At 37.2% G+C, this 25,107-nt stretch overlaps 1 long non-coding RNA gene across 1 annotated transcript in view; it reads right to left on the bottom strand.

The window, feature by feature from the left end:
- Positions 1-22,064, bottom strand: part of LOC120604604 (uncharacterized) — a 45,153-nt gene extending 23,089 nt beyond the window's left edge. Inside the window, exons 1-2 of the long non-coding RNA XR_005653385.1 lie at positions 21,477-22,064; positions 18,653-19,545 (exon numbers count right to left, since the gene is read on the bottom strand). This is a non-coding gene — a long non-coding RNA (uncharacterized LOC120604604). The remainder of the gene's footprint in view (positions 1-18,652; positions 19,546-21,476) is intronic.
- Between the last annotated feature and the right edge of the window lie 3,043 nt (positions 22,065-25,107).

Genomic DNA, 25,107 nt, shown 5'->3' with positions numbered 1-25,107 from the left:
ATGTTTGGATGCTTCTCTGCTAAGTAAACTGGGCCTGATCAGACAAGCTAGTAGTGGGTGGATACCTAAAGTTTTCAAATGTATTAATTAGTAATATTGTTATTGACTATTACACTATATCAATGCTGCAGTGTTAAATGATTAAGCAGGTTAACAAAGCTATATGTTCCTTACAGAAAAGTTATATGCATGCAACATACATTTTTCAAAAGACACATAATATGGTAATACATATATACACACAAATATAAACCAGTATATTGAAGCATCCTGTGAATATATAAATTGTCATATTAATGCTTAATGGCCAAAATACAACGGCCTTGACCTCCTCTGCTTTTATCCAGTCTTCTACATAGGCCACTTTCCAAACTATTTCTGAGAGCCCCAGGGGAGCTCACATGCTTAAAAAAATATTAGTCTCAGGCCCAATGACCCCATTAATGTATAACCCCCCAACTACGTGTCTGCCAAGTTTAAGATTTGTTCACACAAGGCAAGAACTATGAAAAAAAAAAAAAAGAAATGATTCTGATGTAATTACCTATTCCTGCCAACCAGAGATTTTTCATTTTGTCCAGGGGTTTTCCTCACCACACAAAGCAGTTTGGTTCCCAGGTGAAAGGTACCCACACACATTCACACTCATATATACATATACACATTACCTTTCTCCAGGCCTTTATAAGCCATCCACAGGGCCTAAAGTGGTACAACTTTCTTTAAATCTCCTTCCGCTGTGAGAATCTCATTCATTTTTTTCCTTCATTCTCTAATTGCACTGTTCTTACAACAACTATACGAATAAATTACCAGCACAGTACACTCACACTGGATACAGAGAGTAAAAAAAAGAATTCCTTCCCCTATCACTCACCTCAGTCTCAATGTTGTTTCGTTGACACTCAATCCTGGATTTGGAGATTTTTAAGTCTGTATGGCCAACTTTTATTTACATTTTTGAAAATCAAATATAAAGAAGATTTACACTACCTACCCTCTACTTGAACATAGATACACTATCTATCATGTATCTATCATCATTAAGAGAGGTACACTCCTTTATCAAACACATATGAAATATTCATAAAAATCAAATATGTAATAGGACATGGCAGAGGCCACAATAAATTCCAAAGAAACACATGATATGCAACAAAATATCAATAACAAGAAAAGGAAATTTAAAATATACATGTCTGAAAACTTAAATATGTACGAAAACCCTTTGGTTAAAAAGAAAACTTAAAATTAAATGGTATTAAAAATATACAGGTCAAAATTTATAGAACACACTAAATCACTACTTACAAGGAAATTTATAGATTTAATAAATTTATATTTATCAAAAAAGCAAGAAAGATTTAAAACTAATGAGGTAAGTTCTTACCTCAGGAAGATGGAAAATGAACTGAGAAAGCCCAAATAAAAATGTAGGAAGGAAATAATAAATATAAAATGACAAGTCAATAAAATACTGAACAACAGCAACACCAAAAAATAGACAAATTTAGTTAAAGCAAGACCTGAATTTTTTTTAAAAAAAGCAATAAAATAGACAAGCTTCTGGCAAGAATTATAAAGGGAAAGGAGTAAGAGAGAAATTGGAAATAAACAAAATACAGAAAGAAAAATTTTGAATTATACATACACAGTCATACAGAGAAAAACTAATATATGATTTTACTTATATGTGGAATCTAGAGAACAGGATAAACAGGCAAAATAGAAACAAGGTCATAGATACAGAGAATATTTTGATGGTCGCTGGATTGGAGGATGGGGTTGGGAGAAGTGGTGAAGGTGGAGAGGGGATTAAGTGCAAATTGGTAGTTACAAAATAGTCATGGTTATGTAGAGTGTAGCATGGGAAATGTAGTTAGTTGTATTGTAATAAGTAGGTATGGTGTCAGAAAGGCACTAGATTTATTGGGGTGATCACTTTGTAAGTTACATAAACACTAATCACAGTCTTGTACACCTGAAACAAATATAATATTGTATGTTAACTATAATTGAAAATAAAATAAAATTATACACACATGTAGACACATATTAATACATTTGAAAACCTAGACAAAATTATTAAATGCCCATAAAAGTAAACAAAGGCCAAAATTGATGCAAGATGAAATCTAAAATATGAATAGATGAAACCACTAATGAAATTGGAAAAATAATGAAAGAATTCACCTTTCTATAAAAAGAATAAAATTCCTTCACAAGTAAATCATACCAAATTTTCTAGGAATATACAATTCTTACCATATACAAATTGTTCCAGAAAGGAGAAAAAGAATGAAAGTTTCTCAACTCACTTTACGAAGTCCGTAAAACCTGAATTCCAATACAAAATAATTGTAGTAAAAGAAAATGGGTGTAAAATCCTAAAAAAAATATAGCTAACTGAATCTAGCAGTGTTTTTTAAATAATATATTAATAAAAAATAGGATTTATCCTAGGAATGAAGAATAATTATATAACAGAAAAACTATCCATGTAAATCACCATATTAATGAAACAAAAAGGAAAAACATTACACAATTATCTCATAGAACCCTAAAAAGCATTTTAAAAAATTCAAAAACTATTTGTAATGTAAAAATGTAAACTCTCAGATAACTAGGCATAGAAGGAAATTTCTGGAATTTGTTAAGGCTCTATATTGCCACCTGCAGTAAAAATATACTTTCTAGAAAAACTATAAATGCAACCATTTTATGATCAGGAACAAGGCAAGAAAACAGGTATCACTTTTATCGTTCAGCATAATTTTGGAAGTCCTGGCCAGTGCAGTAAGAGAGAAAAAGAAATAAAAAGTAAAAGAATTGAAAGGGAAGAGAATTTTATTGTATCATTTTGTGCTGATAACACGATCACCTACATGGAAAATTCTTAGAATCAACAGCGTGTCAGAATGAAAGAGCTTGTGTTTTCATTACACTAACAACAACTAAAGAAAAAAATATAATTTTTGCAGTGACATCATTCACAATAATAAAACAGCTACATAATAACTAGGAATGAAATAAATCATGCATAAGACCTCTATGAAAAAAATCTAAAACTTTTAAAAGGTATAAAAAACAATCTGAATAATGTTAAGATTTTTCCTGTTAATGAATGAAATGACTTACATGTTTTAGAATGTCAGTTCTCCCCAAATTAATCCATAAATGCAAAGGAATCTCAATTTAAATTTCAGCAGCAATTTTTGAGGAATTTGACAAACATTCCAAAATTTATACAGAAGAATACAAGTCCACGGGATAACATCAATTTTGAAAACAAAGGATGGAGTTGGGGGACATTTACCCTATCAGAAATAAGAGCTATCATAAAACATTGTGGTAATGCCATAGAAATAAACAAATAGAACCATAGAACAAAATAGACCCCCAGATATATGGGTATTTGATAAATGAAAAAGGTGACACCTCATATCAGTGGACAGAAATGGATTCTTTAGTAGAAGGAGTTGGGGAAGTGTTGGAGGTCATCGAGAAGACATGACTGCCAGCTGACTGGAGAGCTGGACCCGGGCAGTCAGAGGCTCCTCATCCCCTCCCTGTCCTTGGAATGTATGATCTGCCTGCCATTCCCACACTAGGAACTATTTCAAGGACATAGCCTTTAGAGAGTAACATGTTGTTGAGACCATCTGGACTGAATTCGTGACTGAACCCAGATAAGGCCTCTATATAAACTTTTAAGATTCTGGTAGGAGGAAGTAGAGATCTATCTTGTGGCGACCCAAGACAAGCCTCTAATGTAAGCTCCCTTGCTTATTAAAACTTCCACCTACCAATCTGGAGTGGTCTGCTCCTTTCTTCAGTCTCTCTTTGCCTTCTGTGCTCAGGGGTCAGTTTGCGAATCAACAGGTAACTTTCTCACTATTTGAAGAAAAACAAATCTAGATCCCTACCTTATACCATACACAAACGTGAACGTCAGATCAATAAAAGATTAAAATTATAGAGCCAAAAGAGGAAAATGTAAAAGGGTGTCTTTGTCCACTTGAAGGTTAGAGAGAACTTCTTAAATAAGACCTAAAAAGTAAATATTGTAAGGTAAAGAAAAAAATCCTGATGGATTTGACTTTAAAAATTGAGTATTTCTGTTCAATAAAGAACACTATGGACAAAACTAACAGGTGACACCCTAAGAAAAGATGTTTGCAATGATTAAAAGAGCCAAGGGATTAATATCTATGTATAGACCCATGTCAACAGGATTCCATGAACCAAAAGTAGCTCAGCTCTTGGCACCTGAGGGGAAGCAGGCCCACAGAAAGAAGGAAAGACAGTGCAGAGCATTAACCTGCTTGAGATGGATCTCTACTGCTTCATAGCAGAAAGGTGTCAGGATTTCTCAACCTCCCCATCACCTGTTAGATAATACCCGAGCTCTTTAGCAATACTTTCAAAACTTTTCATCATCTGACCCGTGTTCCCTTCAACCTAATTGAACTTTTTCCCTAAGGAGGCACTGGACTGTTTCATTCCTCTGGGTCTTTGCACCTGCTACTCCCACTGTGATGTTTTTTCTCCATTTGTCCAACTGACAAATTAAACATGGCCCCCTATGTGAATACCTTCCTTGAACTTTCTCCACCTTCACCTGCTCTTCCCCCCATACATATATCTATCGGGGCATGCATTTACTTTAACATTGCAATTACTTGTTTACATATCTTTCTCTTGGACTAGATCATGAGCAACTTGGGACATGCATCTGTCATATCTTGGCGCTCTTAGGACACGCCTAGAATACGCAAGCTTCCTATTACCATTAATTGAATAAACGAATGCATGCTCAGTTGTGGGAATTTCTAGATATTTTTAATGAGTGTCTATCTTTAGGCCCAGAGAACCTCTTAAAGAAGTGTTGGGAAAACACCAGTGTGTAGGGTTATGGAAGTTGGTGTAGTGAGAGAGGGGAATTGTGAAGCTAAAGACATAGGGAAGTTCCAGCCTTTGTCAATGGTCCTGCCACTTCCTCTCCTTTTTGTGGAATTCCATCTTTACTACTCTAGAAATAGCAGCAGGCACCTGTTAGAAGCTACACTTTCTTAGTATATTTGACCACTTGATTTTTCTCTTAGTGGATTGCTGCTATGATTGCCACTATCTTTGTGCCCTCCCAAGTTGCCAATTTCTCTCAGTCTTGCAACTTTAACCTCATCAAACTTAAACCTGATATTCTGACTATGCATGACCTCGGCTGGCTTGTCACTTAGATCAACCAAGAAAGACTTGAGGGGCTCTGATATTTCGGTGCAGCTTAGATCAATCAAGAAAGACTTGAGGGGCTCTGATATTTCGGTGCAGCTTCCTGCCCACAATGATCTTCCCCAGCTGTCCTGCTTCCATGGTTGGTTTTTCTCCATTAGAGTTAGGCAAGTCCCAGGCTACACACACCCTCATCGTAGACTTTAAAGACAGTGCCTTGCAGACACCAACATATTTATACCCACTATCAGAGCATCACATTAGCAACCCATTACCTGGACCAGGGATCCAGAAGTACATCCTAATGAGGATGAAGGAAATGGCAGACAGGAAGGGGAGGTTAGGGAAGGTGTCCCTGGACCAGGTACAAGCATCTAGGAAAGGGCAGAGAGCATTAAAGGAAAGAGAGAATGGGCATAGGATGGACCAAGGATGTACAATACATTTCTCAAATTTATTTCTTGTTTCCTATACTTCTTTCATTCTTATTATGGAATTCTTACCTGGGCAGCCTTTGCAGGTACAATTTTTCTTCTCTTGGGTCTACTTGCTCACTCTCATAGACAAAGGTTCTCCCCTAAGACATCTTTTTACCTCTGCATATGAGTTTTCATCATGAAACTCACTGTTCTCCCACCTCCACTATCCCCAATAAACTCTCAATGTAAAGTTAAACTGATTGAACTGAAGGTCGATAACATTATTCTTAAATAAGGATAGGGAATATCAAAAACATTAGGAAACACAATGCAGATGTCTGCAGCTACACTTTGATAAGCCCAGCAGCTGTGGCCATTTGAAGTCTCTCATGGAATTAAGAAACTAAAATCCATAAAACTATCTTCAGGCAATAATATTGAGTCTGCCTCCCCACAGAGAATAGAAATCAGTGGAGTAAGACTCAATATCACTGAGCTTGGTACTGAATCTAATTATTTTCTGGTGTGATTTTGTTGTGGGAAATGCAACAATTGGTACAACTTTTAAACAGTTCTGAAACTAAACCTATTTATTATTTGACCCCATTTAACAATGCATTTCCTAGTAAGTATTATTGAGAATATAGCCGAAAAATATAGTGTGGGGGGTGGGGGGGGCAAGATTTTCCTGTCTGTTTGTTGCAAAAGGAACAAATGGGAATAACCCTTAAAACTACTGAATTGCTTATACATTCCTGAAACCTGCTCCTTTCTTGACATGAACTGCAGGGTCTAAATATCAGTTTGATCAATTAAAGTGGTATGTTCTGCTGATGTGTTTATTCTGTGCCAAGCAAGAATTATGATTTAAATACTTAAAAGGCAAAAAAAAAAAAATTTTTTTTAAAGAAAGAACAACTATATGCAATTCTTATCACAAATTGTACTCTATATCCAGTACCAACCAACCTATCACTGCTTTCCTCTGTTGAAGGTCACCTGTAAGGACTGAAGAAACACAGGTAGTGGACATTTACAAAGGCACTGTCAGATTCAATCCAAGTTCAATTCGACTCACTAAAAACCCCTTGCAAAAACAGTTTACAAAACAGATTTGTAACCACTAGTTCGACTGAATTAAAGACATTTTAAACTTCTACGAAATAGCTTTAGCTATCAAAGTCCATTTATTGAGCCGGTACTATATTCATTTCAGGCCCTATTCTAGACAGTATTTACATTACATATAACAAAGCTAACTTTGGAAATAAGGAACATGAGACTCAGAAACGGTAAAGAACTATACCATGATTTCATAGCAATGGTGGGGCAAAGCAGAGATGATAATGTGGTTCTGTAAGAACCTAAAGCACAAGTTCTTTCTTCCGCTTTATAACCTCTCTTTCAGAAGTGCCTTAGGGCCACAAGCACATGTTTCTGACATTCCTGGTAGGAAGCTTTATCCTTTGAGAGTACACTGAATAGTAAACAGCCCAGAGTCCTTTGGAGCCCCATCTGCTGAGTAAGGTGTGCCATCAACCCTGATCTGAATAAAAGATAAAATAATCATTTAGGAATGAGGCTGCTTTTCTGGTAGGTCTTGTACAGCTACCTCATTTTGCTTCTACTTCACTTGTAACAGGGGTAGAATTTAGAAAAAAAATATTAATGTGGTTTTCTCATTTGCTTCCCTGAATAAAAGACTTTACTCCTAGTCTTTCTGTGCTTGTGTGTGTTTACCAGTGGTGGTGGTTCCAAAAGGCAAATAAAGAGAGTGAAGACTATGGTCCATGGGTCAAATCCAACCAGGTGACCTATTTTATTTTGTAAATAAAGTAAATGCCCTTTCATTTACATGTCGCCAATAGCTGCTTTTGAATTTCAGAGCTGGGTAATTGCAACAGAGATTGTAGGATCCACAATGCCTAAAATATTCATTACCTGTTCCTTTATGAAAAAAGTTTACCAAATGAGGCAAACAAGAGACAGTGCCTTAGAGATCAGAGAAGCCAGAAGATACCAAGAAAATCCAAGGACCTGAACTTCCCTTAGTCACAAGGTAACAAAACATAAGCCAGTCCCCTCCTTTCACGTACCCAGAAGCTACCCTGGAAAGAAGCTGGAAAAAGACTAAAGACTGAACTAAGAAATTCAAGAGGCTGAGCATTTTTACCTAGAGAGACTGGATATTATCTAAACAGATTGTTCTACTATTTCATTAGATTGGCCTGAATATAGTTTCTTCAATATCAAAGGGTTCAGATTCCAGAGGAAATCCAGATCAGTCACACATAAAGAAATTACATTTCCTTTGAACATCACATAGTGTGAATGGATTTTACAAACCACCTACCAATATATGGATTATGAGACTTGGAGACATCAGATATACCTTAAACCTTTTCTCTCATTGTACAGATAAAAAAAGAACAATGTCCCTGAAAGACCATGTTCCTGTAGTTAGGTAGAAGTTAAACTGAGACTAGAATCCAAGTGCCCTGACCCAGTGGTTCCAAATACCAAGTTCTGGGGAATGGAAGCATTATTAGTGCTTTACCCTCAAGGTCTTGGTAGGAAAGAACACAGTCAAACATCAAGGACATGAAGAGAGTTTGATTAGGAAACTGTTTACAAAGGTGTTGTTAGGAAGTCAGGCATGAGTGACAGGAGCCAAGGCCCAGCTCTGTAACCATAGAAACTTCCCTTGAAGACCTTTCTTATGCACCTCCCAGAAATACCTCCCTTTTAGGGTTATAAATTACCCAAATCCTAGAGCAAAAAAGCCATAAAAGCTGCTGACTCAATCAGCTACAAACACTTGCGCAGAAAGTACTGCCCCTAACTTCAGTCTCATTATACCATCATTATAATCTCATGACTATGCCTCGAAGTGCATGAATTTAATTATAACAGACTGAATTCTGGGTAAACACATGCGCAGTAAGCGAAGTTATATAGCAGCCAGGTGTCAGTCAAGGTGACCTCACATAGGATCATCTTGGACCTCCCATTAGGGCCCAAATATAAACAGACCTTTCCATTTCTGCATTGTTACAGTGTTCCTGGCTGGAAACCCGCCTCTCCCTTTGGGGTGTACTATCTTATTTCTTCACCTCCTAAATTCCACAGGGCTGCGGCCTTCCTTAGCGCAGTTCGTCTCCTTCTAAATGTATTTTCAATACATCTTACTTTTTCTAAATCTCGCCAACCTGTAATTCTTTACTGCATTGGCTGGCAAGAACCAAGAAACAACACACAACGCCACTGTCCACTATCCACCACCTCCTTCTCTCTGTCACTGGGGTGACACCAGATTTCACCCCACCCCAGCAGTGACAGTATGGCCAGGGTTTAGGTACTCAAACAGGGAGAGCACAGTGTGTCCAGGAGCTCTTACTCAATCTAGTGGCTGGGGCAAGGGGAGAGGGCCACTTGAAGAGAGAGTAACTTATGAGAGGAACATCAGCAAGAGAGAAGGGCTGCAGCTAACTCAAAAAATCCAAGGAATAAGTCTCCTCCTGTCTGCGCTCTCTTGCTACACTTTCATCTTCTTGCCGGTTTATTCCATTAGCTGAACCCAACGTACATGGAAACTCTATAGAGAAGTTTGTAAAATTCAGCCTCCCAAAATACAGAGAAGGGTGAAGATAACATCTAAAGGAGAAAATAGCAAAAAAAAGAGTACCATCATATAAAACAATGCCTAGAAGCACGTCTGGCATATCATAGGCACTCAAATATTTTTTGAATGAATAAATTGATGAATTAATTAATTTTACTGTTGATCAAGCCATTCTTATGAACTTTTGTGTGATTCTTGCCAAGTACAACATCTAGCCAACTTAGCGGGAAAGTTTAGCAGGAAGGTTCTAAAGAGAGACATTTCTTCCTCACTACGGAATACGGAGTCCCATAGCTGTAACGATTATCAGAGGTGGGCTCTACACTTCTGATTGTACTCATTGTCTATTACTGCATAACAGATTATCACCAATTTAGCAGATTAAAGCAACAAAAATGTATTATCTCATATGGGCTAGGAGTCCAGGCATGGGTAAACTGGGTTCTCAGCTCAGGATCTCACCGAACTGAAATCAAAATGTTGGCTGGAGTTGGGGTCTCATCTGGAGGGTTGGGGGCCTCTTCCAATCTCATTCCGGTTGTTGACAGGGTTCATTTCTTTGCAGCTGTAGGTCTGAGGGTCCTGTTTCTTGCTGGCTGTCAGCCAGGGATTATTCTCAACTCCTTGAAGCTGCCTGCCCCCAGGTTTAGCTACAGGGCTACCTCCATAAGCCCTCTCAAAGGTCCAATCTCTCAGATCCACCTGCGTAATATCCCTTTTGATTAAGTAAAAGTCAGTGTATTAGTAACTTAATATGTGATATCCCATATTCACAGATTCTACTTGTACTTCAAGGGATGTATAGGGGATGTGTTTCAGGAGGCAGGAACCTTGAGGGTCACTAGAATTTTGCCTTCATAACGGTGCAAATCCTAGTGCTCTTTAAAGTTCATAGATTTTTTTCCCCCAAATAAACAGTCTGTCTACATTTGTCATCCTGACCTAGAATCTTTAAATTCTAGAGTGCTTTGTTTTAATTTGGGAATATTGCCATTGTATTTTCAGAGATGCAGGTTGAGGAGGCTGGGGTGTCAGTGGCTATGCTCATGTTTAGAGCCACTTCTGATGAGGAAGTGTGCTGGATGTGATGTCATGCACAAAAAAAGAAAGAGGAGAGAATGGTGGGGGAAATGATTATTCAAAGCACCAAGTATAACTTATAGAGTCTGATCATATTTATTTACATACTTAGACACATTTGCTTGGCTCCAAAACTTCACAAGCATGATAGCCAGAGTCTACAATAATTTGTAGACACCTATGAAGAGTTAAACTAACAACAGACCATTTATAACCAAAATCAAGATAGCATTAATAGATCAAATAATGTTTAAACATAACACCAAAAATAAAAGCACGACTGAATGATATCTGTGAGAAAAAAACCATTTACTCAAATGGCCACATTAGACTCTTTTTAAAGATTTTTTAAAATTTAAAAATGAAGAAAAATTCCTAACAGTAAATGCTTACAGGAATTCAACCCCAGAACTTTACACTGTTTTTACCTCAAAAATCAACATGAGTCTTGCACAAGATGGGATCCTAGTTGATTAAAGACTTTTTAAGACTGTAAGGAGAAATGTATTAGACATTATCTTCCATAAAATCTTTGACTGTATATTCTCTTTGGATTTTGTTTTGATTTTATGAGAAAAGACTAGGAAATTCAATGTCTACTCAAGGTTTTCTTTCGGTATCTTTGCCAGGTAAGGAAGCTGAGGTGGTTTTAGTTGTAGTTTTAGAAGCTACCATTTTGGTATAGATTGATTTTGTTACTGTGATGATTACATTTTGGGAAAGGTCCATTAATGGATTTCGATTGATCAGGTATGATGAAGTGGGGGGAAGAGATTGATTATTTTTTGAACTCCCCACTCCTCTCACTTTCCTAACCTCTCACTACCCCATTCCCTGCAACATCAAGCGTAGGAACCGCAGGAGCGAGAAGAAAGAGGAGAGCATGGAAAAGGGAGAGAAGTACTGAGGAGAGTGCTACAGAAATCACTCAGAAATGGTTTTTACTTCCTCATAAATGGAATAAAAAGAAAGTCTTCAAATACAGAACTGGAGAGTGTTCCACCTGGTTCCACCTGGGCTCACATCCTAAATTCTATCATGTTAACCTACTAAATCAGAGTTACCACCATCACAAATGCTACTGTTGACCACTGGACTTAGCTAATGTATTTAGGGAGGTAGATACCACAAAGGTAGAAGACTTTTCAGAAAGAGATTCAGGGCGGTATTCTTCTTATAATCTAGTCAAACAATAGCTTTCCTGAAGGCCCCACTCAGTTCACTTTCTCTTGCATCTCATTAGGCCAAACCAGACCATACGGTCACCTCTAGCTTCAAGGAAGAAGTGTTTTAAAACACTGGCGCATGGCTGCCACAATCAAAATGGGATTCTCTTAATATAAGATAAGGACCAGCAAACTTTTTCTGTAAAGGGCCATACAGTAAATATTTTAGCTCGATAGGCCAGAAGGCGTCTGTTGCAACTGCTCAGTTTTGCCCTTGTAGCATGAAAGCAGCCATGGGCAATACACAGTGGGGCTGTGTTCCAACGACACTTTATTTATGAAAAACAGGCAGCAGACTAAATTTAACCAGTATACCATTATTTGCCCACCCTTGATGTAGAAGAAAGATATTAGGTAGGCAACTGGCAGGGTTTCCCATCCCACCTGTTTTTTTTTTTTTTTTAAAGAAAATGCAAAATTTATTTCAACTCTACATAACAGATCTTTTTTTAATATTAAAGAAACGTTTTGTTGCCATATGCAACCACTAACAATAATATGCATATTGTACAATGCAATGCAACATTCATGTATATATCCAACGGAGTCTTAAAATGGCAGTTACCCACTAAAATGGCTTTCCCATTCACAGATAAAAAACATAATATATAGATTTTTTTCAAGGTCTTATGCCATTATATACACATTATTCTGTTTTGGCAATTTTATGCAAAGCATAATTAAAATAGCTTATATACTTGTGGCAAGTGTTAATTCAATGGGAACACCATTTAGGCCACTTGCAAAGAGCCTAGTAAATGGCTTAAACCTACCTTCTAGTTCAGATTCTTTATCCTTTCATTATAATACTAACTGTACACAGAGATACTACGGAATCACATAAACATAAGATACTATCATCAGCGTGACCCAAGTTCCACAAAAGTGGAACACGGCCTTTGGTTGCCATATCGCCACTGCCATCCAAGAGCTGTGTTTTGGCCTGTGGCATTAGTACTTCCAACGAGATCACGAGAGCTAATGATGGGAAAATGTCAAAACTTAGGTGTACCGAAAATGAAAATGTCTCATTAAAATAACCAAATGGAGCTTGGTGTTAAAGAAAAATCTGAGTGCAGCAATTGTATTTCAATGCCATGGCATATACAGCACATGACACAGGCAATCCAAGGTTACTAAGGCATGGCAAAGGCATCTATCTAAATCAGTGCACTAATTATTATAGTCTCCCCCATCTGTTTTTAAGAATCACTTCCCACTTCTCTTCCCCATCCTCTATTCTAGTTCTCGAACATACCAAGAGAGCAGGGATCATCAAACCTGGCATTTCACGTTTGGACGGAGCCCAGCTTCTGGGCTGTCACAAGATTCGGTTTCTAATCCTCTCCTGGCATAGGTGTCTGTGATTCTATGCAAAGTGGAACACAGCTACTCTGGTTCCTTAGTTGTGTCATTTACTCAAGTGCAGGCAGGCCCCACAGTGCCAGAGTCGAGAATTTACAAGCAAAAGTGAAGAAGTGGCTGTCACAAGATGATGAATGGCTGCCCTCGGAAGTTTTGACTTGGATCCTAAGTGACAAAACCGGACTAACCAAGGAAACTTGGTAATTTTCTCTGCTGCAGAGCAGCCACCTGGCGAATATCATACTGCAACCACCAACCCTTAGCAGAGGTTGGAACAGCAGCTATAATTATAAAGAGCAGGGAGGAGACTTTTAAAATCTCTTCTGAGTGGCAAAAATTCTGAAAATCAAGATAATTACAACACTAGCTCATCCTGATTTGCTTGGCTATTTATAGATGAAGAGAAGCTGATGCACTGAGAGCTTTTTCTTTTTTTTCTTCTTTTCTATTTGCGTTAAATCCTGTGTGGCTCCTCTCTGAAACGTGTGCATATGCTGAGTCCATGTGAGATGCCACCACTGGCACTTGTCATAAGAATTAAATCCCTCTCAAGCTTGTTTACAGCTCAGCACTTGTCATACGGCTCCCTTGAGCTTCATGGCTGGTTGGGTTCTTTTTTTCCCCAGCTCTGTGGAAGATTTAATTTCTTTTTTGTTTATGTGTGTACTTACCCTTGCAGGTGCAGGAATGAAAAAAATTGCTGTGCCCAGATGTTTTGAAGCTGCAGTAGCATACATACAACTCAGATTAGATATAAAAATTGCATAAGATAAGGCAGGCACTTCAAGTACATTATTCTATAGAGTATTTAATAAACCTATCATGTTTTCTTGACAATAAGACTCTTGAATATAACTTTAAGAATAGAGGAATATTTTAAGGCATCACCAGTTCCATTCATTTATAGATGATTTTACAAGGAGATTTGTCATTTTTGAGTGGGGTCCATTACATTTACCCCATTTTCAACTTAGAAAATATCTCCCCAGGACAGAATCTGGGGATTGGGTGGAAATATCACCTATTAAGCTGTCCGAGTTCATTACTGAATTGGTTAGACCTCAGGGATCTGAAGCCAGATTTCACCTTAGTTTTGAAACACAGCAAACATAAGCCAAGCCCAAACAACCCTCTTGCTGCTCGTTGTGCCCTGTACTAATAAGCAAAAGGCCTGCTCAGTTGGCACATGGATAATGCTTCTGTGGCCCCTCAGTTTGGCTTTCCCTTATTCAAGGCGATGGGGTAACCTGCCTTGCACATAGCAACTCTCGAATGAGGAGAAGAATCCAGCTCAGGAGAAGAGACAATGTTCAAAATTCTCCAGACTCTACTTCAGTAATCTCCAACAATTGTTTCCCATGACTGCACAGAGGTAGCTCATTACCTTTGGCAACAAGTGATTTCAAATATTCCCTTGCAGCCCAAGCCTAGATCGTGATGCTTGTAGTGAAGGTAGTGAAGGCCGACACCACATACCCACCCCTGCTTTGTGACATCATCCCCTTGAGGGTCCTGGGAGGATGTTACTGTTTTTACCTTTCCCAGGAGGTGTGGAAGAGTTCTCAGCTGACCTGCTTAAGATGTTAGTTTAAAAGAAAAACTCTGTCTCCCTTCGCTCATGAAGCTAAAGACCCTCAGTAGAATTTAAAAAAGATTGCCATAGGCTTCTGTTTCTCTGTAGGGAGGAAAGAAGTTGTGCCAGAAAAGAGAAAAAGAGAAGCTCTCGCATTTTAATTTGAGTGCCACTCCTAATCCCCAGTTGGCAAAGCTTTTATAGTCAGTTCTTGGCCCATCATTCTGCACTTGCAAGATCAGAGCTTATTAGTATCATCTCTTATTTCTGCCTCCCAATGCTGCCACCAGAGATTGTAAAAGGCTTAGACCATACACTCTGCAAGGCAAATGACTCTTTCTTAACTACCACAATGCAGGTGTTTGCTTACACTGAAAGACTTATATTCCCCTAGCCATACTGATAATATTAAACACTCTCTTCATCTCAATATCTTCTAGAACTGCCATATAGAACATGGAGAACATATTAGAACTTTTTATCTCCTATAATGGTCTCTGTGTGTAGACAGAACAATAAGGTCCAGGAAGCATCTTCAGTTTCACAGAATCCTGATGCTTCTGCTGGTAAGCCATTGATCAGTTCTGGTAACAAAACTATCATATAACTTATAGCCTTGTCTGTTTGTCTTTGCTCTCTTTAATTTGTTCAAAGCATCCCATTAAACACCAATTATTCTTAAGGCAGGAAACCTACAGATTCATCATGAAATAGTGGGACTCTATGAATAAAATCTGTTGTGATGGTGGTTTTGCTAGTGTAAATAATTTACTACATCTTAACAGGTAATGATTATAAATATTTTAACATATGACTCTTGTACATTGAAGCTCCAATCACGCATAGCTACCCACCGCCAGACTACAAACAATAAGACCACAACTACCCCCAGGCAATGAGATGGTAATTGGTTAGATGTGGCTAGCTCCTCACTTTCAGTGAAGTGTGAATCCAGGTAATGACTTCAACAGCCCCAAAAGTATCTCTTCCCCTCCCCGAGATCTTCACAAACACACAAACATGCATGCACATACCTGCCAGATCCAAAAATTAATTTGTGTAAAACCTTGAACACTTCTGCTAAGAGCCAGGTGTATGGTGTTGAGAAGTAGCATGGTGAAGCCGCTATGTTTTTAAATGTGTTTATCAATTTCATTTGGAACTGCAGCAAAACCACAAAGGGAGACTCTTGCCAACAGACTTTGTTAGATTAGCAGAACAAAAGAAGCTAGAAAGAAGTCTGGAGACAGAGGTTATTCTTGGAAGAATGGAGGGGAAGCAGAAGGGAGACAGAGGTTAAAATGACCATCATCAAAAAGACATGAGATAACAAATGCTGGTGAGCATATAGAGAAAAGGGGACCTTCGTGCCTTGTTGGTAAGAATGTAAATTGGTGCAGTCGTTATAGAAAACAGTATGGAGGTTTCTCAAAAAATTAAAAATAGAACTACCCTGTGATCCAGGAATTCCACTGCTGGGGCTACGTCCAAAGGAAATGGAAACACTGACTTGAAAAGATGTTAGCACCCCTGCATTCATAGAACCGTTATTCACAATAGCCAAGGCATGGAAACAACACAAGCGTCCATCAGTGAATGATGGATAAGGAAGTTGTGAGATACACACACACATAGACACATGCACACACAAACATAATGGAATATTATTCAGTCATAAAAAATGAGGAAATTCTACTATTTGCGATAACATGGTCAAACTTGAAGGCATATTGGAAGTAAAATAAGTCAGTCAGAGAAAGACAAATACTGTATGATCTTATTTATATATAGAATCTAAAACAACAAACAAAAAACCCCACCAAATTTATAGAAAACGAGATCAGTTTTCTGGCTACCAGAGATGGGGGTAGGGGAAGGGGAAATTGGAGAAAGGTAGTCAAAAGGTACAAGCTTCTAGGTATAAGATAAATATGTCCTGGGGATGTAAAGTACACGATGACTATAGCTAACACTGCTATGTGATACATAGGAAAGTTAAGAAAATAGATCCTAAAAGTTCTCATCACAAGAAGTCTTTTTCTTTTTATCGTATGTATATGAGATGATGGGTGCTAACCAAACCTATTATGTTATTATTTCACAATATATGTAAATCAAAACATCATGCTGAATACCTTAAACTTATACAGTGATATATGTCAATTATTTCTCAATAAAACTGGGGGGAAAAATAACAGAGAGACATTATGTATGCACTTTGCCTGCTTCAAAACTTTGTCTTAGCAATGACTGGGTTAGTAGACAATAAGTGGAAGCCAAGCAAGGTCAACCAGAGGCAAAACCATTAGCTCTGAACCCACAAGTTCAGAGGTGCTAAAGTTTTCAATGCAATTATTTCTTCTTTTCTGTATAGTAGTCCCAACCTACCTTTCCAGCTCATCTCCTGACACTCTAATCTTTACCTAAAGCAAGTCATCTTTCTTAGACATTTCATGCAATTCAGTGCCTTCATATATGTTGGCTTAAGCTATTTGCTCTCCTTGGAAAGCTCTTTGCCACACTTGCATTTGAAAACTTCTGCCTATCTTTTAGAACTGAGCTCAAAGGTGTCATCTCCTGTGACGTCTTTCTCTGACAGATCAATCAGTTCCTCCACTGTGTTTCCAGTGTGTGTCTTACACATTTATTGCTTGGTACTGGAATTGTTTGCATGTTGCTCTCTATCAAGACTGAACTCCCATAGGGCAGTGATGGCATTTGATCATCTATGTATCCTCAATGTTTAGCCCACAGTAGGCACTTGATATATGTTTAATGGATGAATGAAGAATGGTGAATTACAATTTTTAAGGGGTGAAAAAAAAAACATAAAGAATTAGGTGAGAAAGTTCCAAACAAAGTGCTAATGACAACTCTAGCCACTTTCTTACAGAGATTCATCTTCCACTTCCAAATATTTAACTCTCAACACTTCCATACTTTTCACATCAGAGCCATAATGCAGGAAAGTATAAAGGCTTAGAAAAATCATAGGAAAAGTCTTGGGATCTTGATAAGTTGAAGATGAATTTAAACTTCAGTGAAGTACCAACATTGCCTGCTCATGTTATTTCTTTATATATTTAATAGAGCACTTATCTTTCAAACCCCAGCTATGGCTTGACCATACATTTTCTCCATATTTGCTTTAATATCTGTTAACCACAATACTGGGGTTGCTGGTCCTGGCTTCATCTCACTCTCTGAATATTGTTAGGACAGTGTAACCATGGCTCTTTAGCTGCTAGGTTGGCAGCCATTCCAGGGACTAGGGCTGGCCTCTGGCCCTCGGGTGCTTTAACAGTCACACTGGTCCTTGGTGCAGTAGATACCTACCACCCTCTCCTGGCTCCCATAGCCCTTTGCTCATCATGCCCTTATATAGAGCCCATCACTTCAGTGTAGTTAGCTTTTGTGTATTGCTCACCCTCACTGGACTGCAAGTTCTATGAGGGAAAGACCATGTCCTACGCATTATTGTTTCTCTCACACTGAACAGGGACTGGCATTAGAGGGAAAGAATGAAGAATGAATGAATGAATGAGAAGTGAAAATGTTCTCGTTAAAATTCTTTGTTGGAACTTGAATTAAATCATTCATCACTCCTATCAGTTATTATCCCCCAAAAATGATACTTCTGATATAGTATAATTGGTTGCTTTTTTTTCCTTCAGTCTGGAAACAGGTAATCTTTCTTGATTATCAGCAACTTTGTAATATAGCTTTGTAATACTGTAATAGAAAAATAGAAAAGAAAAATCTAGATATGGTATAAACCTGCTAATGGTTTTCTCTCTGAGAGATACCTTTGTACATCTCTAAATCACATTTAACAATATTTGATTTCCTCAACCTCTCAACCAGTTGGACATAGCATGATCTGCCTATGTAGCTGAGTTAATTCCATTAGCACCACTAATAGAATGATGTTGTATTTAAAAAATACTACTTGTAATTTTTTCATTTGAAGAATGGAATGCTTCTGCTTTTTTTTTTTTTTTTGTATCTTAAAGGATAGGTGTCTCTCTGGAATCTTTGGGAAATTAAGCAATATACTAAAACTTTATCGTACTTTTTAGTAATAACAATGCCAAACAGATGAATCTTCCCACCTGAATTATTTATCTTAACTCACCTAAATTGAATTTTCTACTTTCAAGTTAGATGACGCTTGTCGGCTTGGTCAGTGAGGGCCTGGGCCCAGAGCTGACTAAAGCTGACTGATCAGCTTGGCCATAAATTACCAAACTCCTTCTCCTCACATCTGTAAAACAGAGATAAAAATATTGACTGCACAAATTTCTTGTGAACTTAAAAAAAAAAAAAGTTGCATGCATAACATCCTTAGCCAAATTTTATGAAGCAGCACTTCCTCTGTTGATGTTAGTTCCCTTCCTTTTCTGACTACCTAGTCTCTACCAGTGCTTCTTTTCCCAGCAGGGTACACTGTGGTGCCAATATGCGGATGTAACTTCCTGTAGCAGAAGAAAATCTGGAGATGTGTGCTTCATAGAGTGAAACAGTGGAGGCAAATGGTAAGAACAATTTTACAATGTTTTGATATTTTTCTCTCCAGAGATTCATCTTCTAAGCCTCAGCTTTTGAGACTACTGATCTTCCTCCTTCACCCACATTCCTTTGCTCCTAACGCTCCGAATTCCAGGAGCACAGTCTTGGCTTCTCCACCAGCCATACTGAAGGTTACCTTTGTTATCAGTTCAGCTAGAATCCTCCTTGAGTTCTCCTTACAGGAAAATGCCCTGGCTTTCCTAGTCCAGACTCCTTTTCTCTGACCTGAGTCCTTCTCCAGGAGCACCCTGTGAGTGCCATTCCCATCAGATCCACCCAAACACTCGTGTTTTCAGATGTTAAGGCTCTTCTTGACAGGGTATTCCTCCAACTTCTTCACTGGGTCATTTTATTTAATTCTTCTCTGGAACTTCAGTTATTCTAAAAACCATGTTAGCTTGTTACAGTCACTCTCATTCACTATTTTAAGCTTCTTAGACTTTTGCGGGAAACTCCTGTCTTTCATAGAAAAAAAAAAGAGATGACCACAGTCAAAGGCACATTTACAGCTAAAGAACACTTTTGTTTCTGGGAGTTGTTTCTCATTCCCTTTACAAAAGTAAAACTAGTTCAAACTGCATACTTATGTTTTATTACATCTACTACTTCCACCTTTAACTAACCAGTTACTTTTCAATTAACAGTCATTTTGGGAGAAAGAAGATTTAAAAATGTTTAATGTTAGTTTTCCTCCTCTTTAAAAATTTTATTGTCAAAAGTGCAAAAAATAGGGGAGTAGGGGAGGTAGATAGGAGTAAGAGAGTCAAATATTTGGTGGCAGAAGGGAATTTAACTTTGGGTGGTGAACATACAATGCAGTATACATATGACATATTATTGAATTGTACACTTGAAATCTATTTCATTTTATTAACCAATGTCACCCCAATAATTCTAATAAAAAAATTTAAAAATATCAATAAGCAAAAAGGAAAATATATTATACTACATAATCCCATAAGCCAGACCTAAACACTGTCAACTATGTTGTTTTGTTTTTTATTTAGGCCTTTAATTTCTTTCAGCCATGTTTTATAGTTTTCAGCATATAGGTCTTGCCCTTTTATTAACTTTGTTCCTAAGAATTTCATTCTTTTGCATGCTATTATGAATGGTAATGTTTTCTTAATTTTATTATTGGATTGCTATACTGACCTTGTATTATGTGTCCTCACCTCCTAATTCCAGTAAGTGTTTTGTTTTTTCTAGATTTCCTAAAGTTCTTGCATGTTAGAGGGGAAGGAGACTCAGGGTTCTCCCTGAGAGAAAAGTCCCTCTCTAGCCCAATGTTACCCATAACAGCCCTAGTCCCATCTTTACAAAATGCTGAGGTTCAGCTTAAAAAAAAACTGAATACGAATCATCTATTTTATTCTCCTTTCACCTTTCAGATGAGGAAACTAACTGATCTCAGAATCAATGAGTAAATTTGATGTGTAGTTTAAAATGAAGTGAAAAATTACAAAAGCAAAATAAGGTATGACACGGATATACAAAAGAAATAAGTGAATCAGTAAAACTTGCAGCCAGTCTTGTTCCTAATGAAATATTTTGTTCTCTCATTATAAATATTAATTCATGGCAGATATAACTCTTTAGCTTTATGCAAATTTCATAGAAGAAAAATATGTAGATTGATCATTTTTCTTATCTCAAATAGAAGCTGCATTTGAAAAGGTTAAAAGGCTGCATAATTACACTGTTATTAAATGTCACATGAACTGATATTGTGCAGGTTGGGCCAAGTGGCTCTGTAACTTGAGTGTTAATTATTTGCAAACCGGCATATGGAAGGCCCCCAAGGATATTATTACTGAAGTACCAGCCCTTCTCCTGACCTCACTGCTGTTAGAGTCAGCAAAGCCAGTGAATCTCTGTCTTGGCTTTCCTGTTTATTCACAGAGGGTAAAGTGATATTAATAGCAATATTCTTGCTTTTCATGTATAATTGTTTCTACTTTTGAATTTATATGTCATACATTTTAATAATCTTTCACATGCATGGCTCACTTAAAGTGTATAAAAGCCAACGTGTTATTAACTCTTTTTGACAGAGAGGTTAGTGAGAGCTGAATACTAACAAGCAGAGAAAGAAAGCCACCAGAATTCTTCATTATTAATAGAGATGGGAGTTATACCCAGAGACTTTTTGACACAAGATACAGGAACTGAAATGTCTTTAAAATGGCATGGGACTCTTGACAGTAAAAACGCTCTAAAAATTCTAAATAAAATGGTAGAAGCAAGAAAAGAGAATATCATGTCTCTCTCTATATATATACTTTAAATTTGGAGAAGTATGCCACTTAGCTTTAATAAAAAACTAATCAAAGTTGTTACACAGTAATTACAAACCATTGAATTTTTGTCATTTACTTAACTATACTTACATATTGTAGGCATTAAGTATCTTCAGCTGGATAAGAACAAAACAAAATAGCTATTTGTTATAAAGTATAAAGTGAAGGTTGCTATTTTTAAATCTACCACTTTTGTTGTTATATCAGGAGGGTATCAGGGAGCACCTGAAAAAGAGAAATTGGGCCATTGCTATACAATGAGATATTAGAAATTTTAGCACAGCGTGAATATTTTCACTTTGAAATAGGTTTAAGATTTTGTGTTCCTGACAATATGTGTATACAGCTATAACCCTCCACTGTATCTTAAAACAGAAAACATATTCTCTAAGACTCAAAGATATTTCTGTAAACATATTGCTCATACAGAAAATCACAACATATAAATTACAAATGTAACATACGAGGAATATAAATATAACTAACATATTTTAAATTGATTACAAAAAAAATAATTTTAGCAGTCATTTTAGAATTTAGAGGCATTTTGGTAGCATTTGGTAGATCAGGGAGCATTTAAAATCCTTTGAGATCATGTACACCCATGCCTTCCTTTTTTTTGATCAATTTCCCTACAGCAAGAAAAGGTGTGCTAGATGGTTCCCTTGACCCTGAAGCTGTGTTCAAAATTTATTTTATGACAATGGTGTTTTTCTTATTAATAGCAAAAAAAAAAAAAAAGAATCTATCTTTTTGTACCTGCCATAGGAGAGAGGGCCACTGCAAACATTATACATTCGAAATGGTGCCACCTCTGAAAGGCAGCATGCTCCACTCACATCAGGGAGGTCAAGTGTCTGGGGGCGGGGGTTGGGGGGTGGAGGGGGTCATATCTTGGCTCTGTCTCTTATTAACATATGAACTTGGATAATTTACATAATCTTCTCTAAACTTAATTTCATTAGTTTCACTGAGCAGCAACACCAACCTCAAGGGATTGTTAAAAGGATTAAAATGACTGTAAACATAAGACCTGGCACTAGATAAATGGTAGCTATGTAGTAATAATGTTTTGTTCATCACTATCTCAGGACCAGGAGATAAAACCTTTGGTAGGAAGAGTAAAGAAACAATGAAAACCTTCTTCTGCTCTATTTCTTGCTTGCCTTCTGTCCTCTTCGTATTTTCCCACTGCAGTAAGTAGTAGCAAGGGGTTGAGGTGGCTCTGGAATGCTGAGGAGAGCCACGGCCAGACTCCAAGCTTACCCCGGCATTGGTTCCTGGATTTCAGTGAAAAACAAGAAGCAGATCATTGCGTTTACTGCCAGGTCAGTTTACCAGGGTAATAACAAAGGTAGAATCAGAAGCCTTCGTTAAGAGGTAGACCACACACTGGGCTCCTGAGTTCTGTGTTGCATTTCTCAAGGAGTCTGAGAAGAGCAATCTGTGACAAGATAGGCTGCAGGTCCAGAACCCAAAACAATTCTTAAGCCCATTAAGTTAGTAAAAGTAATTTTAAAAAACTCTAAAACCATGTGTGAGTGGGCAATGGGGATGTGGGTTAGCCCATACATTTCTGGTGACACTACAAAAGAGTAAGCTTTCAGGATAGTAAACTGAATGAAATAAATATCATTCTTCTGTAACTTTGAACCCTTAGAGTTACTAACATTGTTGAAGACTGTGCTGTTGACCATCCAAGGCCTACATCATGCACCTTAAAATGCAGAAGAAAGAGAGGACTATCTTTCTCTCTCCAACTTGGGCACTTATTGGACAGACTTGGGCCGCATGCCCTCCCACCAACAGAATCACTGCTCAGAGGAAGATGAGACAATGACAGAGCTGCCAGTGAAGGTGGACACCATGAATGACCATGCTTTCCAGACTATTCTCCTCCTTCTTATGCGTTCTCCAAAAGAAAGGGGATGATGGTACCAGATGATAGAGGATGGGAAAATGTCATAGACAAAAGTCTTTACAATCCAATATTTTAATCATGGCCGTTGCTATGATAATATTATTCCTGAGAATATATCCCCAAAACTAAGTTGACACAGGAGTGGGGGAGGGTATGTGTGATTACTGTGCCATTATACCATAGCTGTATACATTAAAAACAAAATAACAAAATAAAACCCAACCTAGAAATGGCCAAAATGCTCAAATGCTGAGGAATGTACTTTGGCTTATTATAGTAATAAGCCATCTTATCCAATTCAATTTACTAAAAATTGAGAGTGTGCTTGGTCCAGTAGTTAGAAAGTGGGAATACAAGGGTGGATAAGACATGGTCGCTCCCTCCCTTTAAGTCGCTATATGGTATAAGTGATGATAGTAATGGGCATTTTTGAGCACTTACCTGTTGATAGACAGTGTGTCAATTCCTGCATTATTACAAATTCAATCCTCTGAATAACATTTTGAGATAGGTACTTTCGTTACATTCATTTTATAGATAATGCAAACTGATTTTAACTTTCCTAAAGTCACATAGCTAATAAATGATGCAAATGGGACTCCATTCAAGGCCTCCTAATCCCAAAGCTCACAGTGTAACAGAAGTTTAAAACAAAACTGTAAGAAAAGAGAATGATTATTTTTTACAGTATTATTGCATGTCATTATTTGAAATGCAATAAGCCACACACATTTAAAGTGTACAATTTGATAAGCATTGCAATGCAGCTATGAAGCTATCTGATCTCTTTTCTGTGACTATAGATTAATGTGAATTTCTAGAATTTTATATTTGTTTTGATAATTTGACTCACCCTAATTATAATGAGATTCATTCACATCATTCCATTTATCAAAAGTTCAATTCTTTTTATGGCTGAATAGTATTCTGTTGTTCAGACATACCTTAATATGTTTATCCATTTACCTGTTGAAGGACATCTGCATTGTTTCCAGTTTTAGGATATTACAAATAAAGCTGCTATAAATAGTCATGTACATCTTTGTATGGCTAATGCTGTCATTTCTCTTAGGTAAATACCTAGGAGTGGAAAGGCTGGATCATATGGTAAGTGTATATTTAACTTTTTCTTAAGATAGACTTCTTGAGACAATTGAAAAATAATACAGTGATCCTGTGTACCCTTAACCCAGTTTTCCCCAATAGTAACATCTTGCAAAACTATACTATACTATCAAAATCAAGATATTAACGATAATAAAACTAAAATACAGAATGTCTCTATCACCACAAAAATTCCTCATGTTATCTTCATGCAGCTATATCCACTTCCCTCCTGAACCTCTCCCCTTAACAAAACACTAATTAGCTCTCCATTTCTAGGGTTCATTTCAAGGATATTATACAAATGGAATCATACAGTATGTAATCTTTGGGAAGTGGCTTTTTTCACTCAGAATAATTCTGTGGAGATTTATCCAGGCTCTAGCATGTAAACTACTCAACAATAAAAAAGAATGAACTACTGATACATACAACAGTTAAAAGAATTATAATAGATGAAAGAAGCCAACTATAAAAAGCAATGATTTTACAAAAGGCAAATTTAATAGGGCTAGAAAAAATGGTTGCCAAGGGCTGGGGATGAAGGAAAGAGATTTACTTCCAAGGAGGCAAGAAAGAACTTTCTGGGATAATGAAAATGAAAATTTTGATTGTAGAGATGATTATATGACTGTGTTAGTCAAAATTCATCAAATCTTATACTTAAAAGAATAAATTTTATTGTATGTAAATCTT

The sequence above is a fragment of the Pteropus medius genome, unplaced genomic scaffold (genome assembly GCF_902729225.1).
Source record: "Pteropus medius unplaced genomic scaffold, Ma_sr-lr_union100, whole genome shotgun sequence".
NCBI lineage: Eukaryota > Metazoa > Chordata > Mammalia > Chiroptera > Pteropodidae > Pteropus > Pteropus medius.
The sequence above is the reverse complement of the archived record's forward strand: the minus strand, read 5'-3'. Positions and strand labels throughout refer to the sequence as shown.